At 39.7% G+C, this 8,030-nt stretch overlaps 1 pseudogene; it reads right to left on the bottom strand.

Annotated features, from left to right (window-relative positions):
* Positions 1-1,476: 1,476 nt before the first annotated feature.
* Positions 1,477-7,258, bottom strand: LOC129813016 (glucosamine-6-phosphate isomerase 2-like; annotated as a pseudogene).
* Between the last annotated feature and the right edge of the window lie 772 nt (positions 7,259-8,030).

Below are 8,030 nucleotides of genomic sequence, written 5' to 3'. Positions count from 1 at the left end.
AAGTTGATAAGGGTAGGTAGTTGAAGTTGATAAGGGTAGGTAGTTGAAGTTGATAAGGGTAGGTAGCTGAAGTTGATACGGGTAGGTAGCTGAAGTTGATAAGGGTAGGTAGTTGAAGTTGATAAGGGTAGGTAGTTGAAGTTGATAAGGGTAGGTAGTTGAAGTTGATAAGGGTAGGTAGTTGAAGTTGATACGGGTAGGTAGCTGAAGTTGATAAGGGTAGGTAGTTGAAGTTGATAAGGGTAGGTAGCTGAAGTTGATAAGGGTAGGTAGTTGAAATTGATAAGGGTAGGTAGCTGAAGTTGATAAGGGTAGGGAGTTGAAGTTGATAAGGGTAGGTAGCTGAAGTTGATAAGGGTAGGTAGTTGAAGTTGATAAGGGTAGGTAGTTGAAGTTGATAAGGGTAGGTAGTTGAAGTTAATTGGGCCTTTGTTGAACGCAAACAGATGTACGTTTTTTCCATTCTTCTTCCATTCCAATGATTTCATCAAAATTCAATTCACAGAGAGCAAATCAATTTAAAAAAAGCTTACAACCTGTATGAAATTAGTTTCAGCAGCTTTATCTGCTGCTTTAATCTCACCCAGATAAATGCATAGGAGCTCTCCCATCCCACATATTTCTAAATCTGTCTCCATGGCTGTTGTTTTCTTACCTCTAATACTTCTGACAGTGAGAGATGTTTCTCTCCTACCCACATAGGAGCGTTATTGAGCCTGTGTTACCCTGGTAACCAGTTAGATGAAAGGATCTGGAAGCCTAGATGCACAAAGAATGTGAACTTTTAAGAACAGATACAAGTTTGCTGTCCCTTATTGTCACTATAGTAGCTGGGTGGTTTGAGAGGAAAAAAAGTTGTGAAGATATTTAAAGACCTCATGTTGCAGTTAGTTCTTAAGAGGGAAATCAAACTGACTCTCGGCTTCCTACTTACCGCAATAACCTTGGTAACCCCCAAATGTTTTTATTTTCTAGTTCTTGCTTTTCTTTTCACACCACCAGTCAGCGTCATTTAAATCAATAACCACCTAGCTCTAATTATTGAAATGGCATTTTGCAGAAATATGTTGCTCAACACCGATGAAGGTTGAGAGGGGTGAAACATTCATCTTCTACTAGAGATAGGATAAATGTTTTTTTTAAATTGAATACTTCAAATCATTGAGTGTGGATCTGTCTTTTTATTTTTATTGGGGTCTGGAGCTTCAAAGATCTACCTGGGAGTAGGTATTCATTGTGGTGTTGGAGTAGCAGTGGGGAGAGTGTGGGTCAGAGGACTGTTATTGCAATGCCAGATACGGTCAGTGTCGTCCTTCATCATTGGAGCAATCAGAGCCTTCATTCACCACAGCCAGACAGGAGGATTGCCCTATTCTTTGTTGTGGTTCTTTTAACCAGTGCACATCCAATACATTTGCCTACCCACACAGGGTGATATAAACCAATACACATAAACATGCACACACACACACACGGTTACCTCAGGGATTTGCATTTTATTTATGTACAAAGATAATGCATGAATATTTCTATGGTGGGTGTGAGCTGCGTTGAACCTTAAGAAATGGATAAGGCTGCTCTTCCCACACAGCACTGAAGCCGACTAGTCTAGACGTGTTGGAAACCTTTCAGATACGGCAGCAGGTAGAATAGCGGTTTGAGTGTTGGGCCAGTAACCAAAGGTTGTTAGGTCGAATCAAGACAAAGTGAATAGTTAGAAACCGACAAGGTGAAAAATCTGTCAATGTGCCCTTGAGCATGGCACTTAACCCTAATTGCTCCAGGGTTGCCATCAATCATGGCTGATCCTTGGCTGTGACCCCACTCGCCGAATGTGTTTCAGGGGGAGGTGGGATATGCAAAAAACATTTTCATTACACACCTCACACTCGCACAGGTTTCCCACTTGTACACGCAGTGAAACAGGACAAATATAAGCACCCCCTATTTGACCTTTGAGATGGCCAGTAAGCGAGGTAAGCTGTGTGGGCTGCGTTCAAGTATCAAAGTCAATGTTCATCAAGAGGAAACACTGAATTTTGCACTGAATCGCATGTCGGCCGATTAGACGGAAAAACTAGCAAGTCCCATACACTGAATGGTGTTCAGTCATTTGGACTGACTAAAGGTCCACATGCTACTGACAAGCTGTCACACATTGCAAATGTGTCACTGTTTGTCTTTGGATTGTATTGATTGGTGCTTTCATTGCTATTCTTCCCACGTTGGGTAGCTTAGCATGCTCCCTCGCTGTACTGAGAGCGGCGGTTAGCGACTGACAAGCAATTTCTCCTCTCCATTAGTGGCTGTTTATTTCCATTTACAGCCAAAGCAGAGACCTTGAGCCCAAACGGGTGTTAGAACATGGGGTATCACAGGATATTCGGTGCAAAGAGCCACTCCGCACAGCCAAACATATGAGGGGTAATGAGAAGGTCTGTCAGGTGGGCATTGGTTCAGGTGATCCTCCCTTTGGTCATGGACTTGGTGGAGTAATTTGTAGCCCTTCAAAACTGATTTGGGGTTGGTTCTTCCAATTCCCTGTGTTAAAACCCATACCCTCTCCTAAATAAAGTTAAGGCTTATCTATGATCAATTCTCTGGGGGTTTTGGTTAACAGTGCCTCAATTTTACATGCCGAGGGAAAAGCCATTAACATCAAGCAGAACAAATTGTCAGATAAATCCATTAACAGACGAACAAAGAGCAGAGGAGGTTGACTCCCTCGTCATTTGGCGGGCTGAGTAATTAAGCCGCTCTGCATAACAATAAAGCAATTACTTTGTATTTACATACATCGTGTTGTATTAACATCAAGAATTACATAAGTGAAAGTTACCACAGAGCTAGTTTACAACTTTAATGCAGACTATGATTTTGATTTGCATATTTATTTATTTAAACGAGTGTTTTGCGTAGGGCCAGATTCGATCAGATCAGCCATAGCAATGTTAATGATTCTGTCTGAATCAGAACACTGGAAATATCAACCTGGGCTTGGAATCTGTTTGGTAGCTTTACAGTTTTGAAAGTGTTGGCAGAGGGAGAGAATCTGGTTAAATTATGCTAGAGGGGGAAGGTTTCTAAGATTCAAACAACACCATGGATGAAGCGTTTTGTTTTGCAAGCAGACGCCTTGGAAATAAGAATCACTTGGCTAGAACTAATGCAGACCACTATACAGCTGTGTAGAAAGACAGCATCATCTAAAAAGAAAGAGATCTACACACAACCTACTCCACACTTTCAAAGTGAAGAAAAGCTATAGAAAATGTCTACCAAACAAAGCCATAGTGTTTTTGCCTGATTACGTGTCCACTACAGTTTCTGGAAACATGCTGTGAATGACAATGTGAAAATATCTGAACCAGTACAGTACATACAGTTCAGATGGTGGGGGGAAAAGGTATACTATTCCTCATCAATTCATACTGATTTCTCTGATTTTGTATCTCAGCAGAGTGTGACACCTTGTGTACAACAGTGGGACTAGAAATGTATACTCATAGTGTTTCCTTCATTCTCGTATATCATGGCTTGAAGTTAAACTACAGTATTTGCCAGTATTTGTACTAGACTATACACTGCCCCTAGACAAAGTGGCAGGAAATACCCCCTCAATCTGACTCCTGAGTATACAACTTTGAAAAACAAATGACATTTAACAAGAATCATCTTTACTGCCACAATAAAACTAAACAATTGATGAGAGATACAGTAGAGTATGTGCAAAATCTATTTCTAAAATTGACTTAGTAACTTACTAAATGTACTTACAATAAAATGAAAACATACTGTTCTACCAAACCACAAAAGAGGAAAAAGTCAAAGAAACAACTGAAGATGTTTGAAAAATCAACATGATGCCATGACATCAAACACTTCACGTTGAATATGACCAAGAATGACATTCCGGATAGGAAAACAAAATACAGTATAATGAAATGTAGATCAATGCGGTGGCGACTGGGCAAGTATAACTGACTGCTATGTTAACAAATCTATGGAATGTTCAAAGCTACAAGTGACATAGAATGTCAGTGAAAAGAGAGTGTTGTATTTTTCCCTGTTAAATGCCAATTGAAGCATATGCTGTCTAAATGGCTCAAAGTGACAAGTCTCTATAACCCAGTGGCTTTACTTGATAACACAACTCCTTTTTTCATCTGAGCTGGTCTAAGCATTTTGCTTTCCTCCATCCCGTCTGATGGAAGAAAGCAGATGAGTCGAGAAGTGTTATAGTGTGAAGACGAATCCTTGAGTTGTAGCTGAGTGGTTGGATGCTAGAATGTGATGAACAAATTCCCTTGACACTGCTGTAACCCAACAAATGTTTGAGACTAATACGGCAAAGAGTCTGACCTCCTAATATATCGGTAACAGTGGTGTATGCGAATTCATGGCATCTTTAACATATCAGTTGAGGGGGCATTTAAAGTTAGCCTTCATAGTACTCTAATTGAATGTAAACACGCTGAAAAACAGCCAATTACAGTTAATGTCTATGGAATAAAGGGTTATGAATGCCAGCAAGTCTCATGTACTTTACTGCTTGGGTAGTTGTTATGGTAGACAAACCATAGCCCTTCAACTAAAGTGCTGACAATCTCCCTGGCACTTTGTTTTGATGACTGTAGCCTACCAACAACTCTAGGTCCATTCACAATTTGGAGGTCTGGAATTCTGACTTGGCTCCATTCTCCATTATTGGTCATTTATGCTGAGTACTTGGTCCACCAGTCGGTTGTGAACATGCATCAAACCTGGAAGGAAATTAACAATTCATGGGAAACATGTTAAGTGGGTAATACTTACCAACTGTCCAGTATCAAATGAAGTGCACCACCATTTGTTGTAACCAATTTCCTTTATAGTAATCCTAAACCCCATCCTATCTCATGCTCACCTTTGAAGTACTTGACCGTTTTGACTCTGCGCTCCAGTGTGGCATCCTCGTCACACACAAAGATGGTGTGCGGGTGTTGCTGGAAGGCCGAGACGGTCCACATGTGGTTAACACCCTCCTCTATGGATTTGTACAGGGCAAAGGCTTTATGGGCTCCTGTGATAAGAATCATGACCTGAAACAAACATCAATTCAATATCATTATCAAGGAAACATAAAAAAAATCATTCAACACTACCTCTCTACAATTGCAAGTCATAATTTCTAAAGAAAACTACTACTAGTTGAATTAAGTTATTTTGTGTCGACAATGTAACAATATCTGTGTTGTGAAAATAGATGATAGACAAATGGCTAAAGGAAATATAATGTTAAGACCTCTTCTTTATCTCTCGAGCATCCATGACTGTCCCCACACCCACGGTCAAGGCCATGGTGGGGACCTTTGACAGGTTGTTGCCAAAGAAACAGGCATTGTCTACAATGGTGTCCTTCACCAGGGTCTTCACTCGGGTCCTGGAGACGAGACTGGCTCATTGAAAGCAATGTGACCGTCCGGTCTGATTCCTTGAGTACAACACAGAGAGAGAGAGAATTACTCACTTAGTTAAGCTCTTGGGCTCCTTTAATAAACACAGACCATTGACAAATTGATAAATGACCAGGGGCCAGTTGCATTAACATAAAGGACAGGTAGCCCTTGAGACGTTGGTCCCAAATGTAATCAAACACACTGTGGGTCGACTTAGAATGTTTATGCTGTATACGAGGTGTTAAAACATTAAAACTGATTTACGTCACAAGCATGTATGTAAGTATAAAAACTGACCTCCCACAAACAGGTTGATTTCCCCAGCCTGGGCAATCTTCTTCTCAAAGGCCTCACTCTGCTTCTAGGTCAGTGACATTGCCGTCCAGGATATGGGCATTTTCTGGGTCAATATGCTTGAAGAAGTTATTCCACATGTAGGAGTGATAGCTCTCTGGGTGGGCCAAGGGCAAGCCTGTGGTGAATAAGTGATTTTAAAACATTATACTGAGTGTTATTTTCTTACTTATTTGTTATTGAATACTTGTTAAAGCTGTTGCACTGTTTGAGAGGATAGCTTGCAAGTAAGCATTTCCTTGTACTGTGTCCTGTACATACGACAAATACACTTTGATAAGACAGACAGGTTATAGCACAACATTTCCTAATAATTCCCTATCGAAAGGAACTAAAAAAGGCATATTCAAGAAGATTAATTAGTGGGCAGGGTGGATAATGTTTCCACTGAATTGCCTGCACCTTACAAATTAGCTAGATGAGGAAGGACTCATAACTTGCTTATTTTGTAGTTAGTTTGATGAGCATTATTGCTTTTAAAAACAAATGCTGGTTTCATCATTCTGCTATTGAAATCTAGCTGGGTCAACTAAATTCCCAGGAGTGGCCAGAGCCACCTCCCACTTCCTCAGGTCCTAAATGAGCTGACTGGGCAGATTTCTTTCTGCAAGGTTACACCACTGATTCTACATCCTTATTTCTATTACACCCCAACAACATACAGGGTCAGCTTAATAATTTACCCTTCATTGTTACTAAGGTTTTGGCTTGGGTTAAGAACATCTGGTTCTATATCTGCGGTTGGGAGTGTAATTTGTACCTATAAACTCAAACTCACCCACATACTCGTCCATGTTGAAGGTCTTCACATATTTCAAAGAGAGGTCCTCATTCTTGTGATACTCTTATCAACTTTTTGTAACACCCAAAAGGAGTACTTCCTAAAAGAGAGGGACATAGATTATACTTAGCTACATACCTGCAATATGACATACAAACTAACATTTAGTACCTGGCAATTTACAGTAGTTACTAGATACACTTCTTTTATCTGTAAATCAACCAAAGTTTACCTGTGGGTAATCCCAAGGTGAAGTATCTGTCGGCACTGGGCTTGAACTGGATGATTCTGTTGCGGATGTATTTGGCTGCCCATTCACTGGCCAGGTCATAGTCTTCCAGGATCACCAGTCTCATTTTGGAGGTGTTGCGTGGAGAGAACTAACAGTGACAAATAAGGCTGACAGCTATGGTGAGCATGCTAAATGATATAGCTAGCTAGCTATCCAAATCATACACAAAATGTAATCCTCACAGTTGGATAAGCATATGCGCTAACTAGCTTGGCTTGTATGAGCTTACATAGCTAGTAGCAAGCCAGAACCAAAACAGTAGCTACGTCTTGCTATAATCAGCAGCATGTGCTGGCATTCATTTAAAAAAAATGTTACACCCTCGAAAAGCACACTTTATGAACTTGTAAAATAGGTCTCACAAGCTTGGTCTCCTTCTTCTGCGGTGTTTAACGGCGGTTGGCATCCAATATTAACATTGCATTACCGCCACCAACTGGACTGGTGCATAAGGGTCAATATCACAAAACAGTAGCATTTGGACCACGCAACATTTTAAATGTTTATTTCAGAATTTGTATTCCTTTTATGTTTTACTATAAAAAGGAAATGTTACACTTGTAGAAAAACATGTTGGCCAAGCTCCAGCACTTAGAGATTGATCATTCTAAACACATTTTCAGTGAATCAGCCATATGATATGTCCACCCTGTTACGGACATGCACTTAACTGTCTTTAATTACTTTGATTGGACTATTTTAATAATATTTACATTTTCATAAAGCTATTGTGTCCTCTTGTCAACCCTGTCCATTTGTTATGGTCAAATTATAAAGAAATATCTGATTTTGTATACAATGTGTGGTTTTTATGGAGAACGTCATCTAATTTGCACATTATCTTTCTAATTGAGACAGGTATTAATTATATTTTATCCAAGTTTATAATTGTGTGGTGTTTGTCGTGTCTTACTCTTTAAAATACATGACACAAATTCTGGATATTTGACAATGTAACTGAATTAATTTGAAAAAGATGCCAAGATAACAGGGTGGACAGCTATAACGGAACATAACATAAATTAAACCCTGAACACTGAATACTGAACACTGAATAGACATATACATAGTAATATATGTAGTAACAACATTGAAACTGCTATTTAGTTACATTGTGAAAAACAACAACACAAAAATACATTGCCGGTACAAAATCATTGGAATT

This window comes from Salvelinus fontinalis, chromosome 16 (assembly GCF_029448725.1).
Source record: "Salvelinus fontinalis isolate EN_2023a chromosome 16, ASM2944872v1, whole genome shotgun sequence".
Taxonomy (NCBI): domain Eukaryota; kingdom Metazoa; phylum Chordata; class Actinopteri; order Salmoniformes; family Salmonidae; genus Salvelinus; species Salvelinus fontinalis.
The sequence above is the reverse complement of the archived record's forward strand: the minus strand, read 5'-3'. Positions and strand labels throughout refer to the sequence as shown.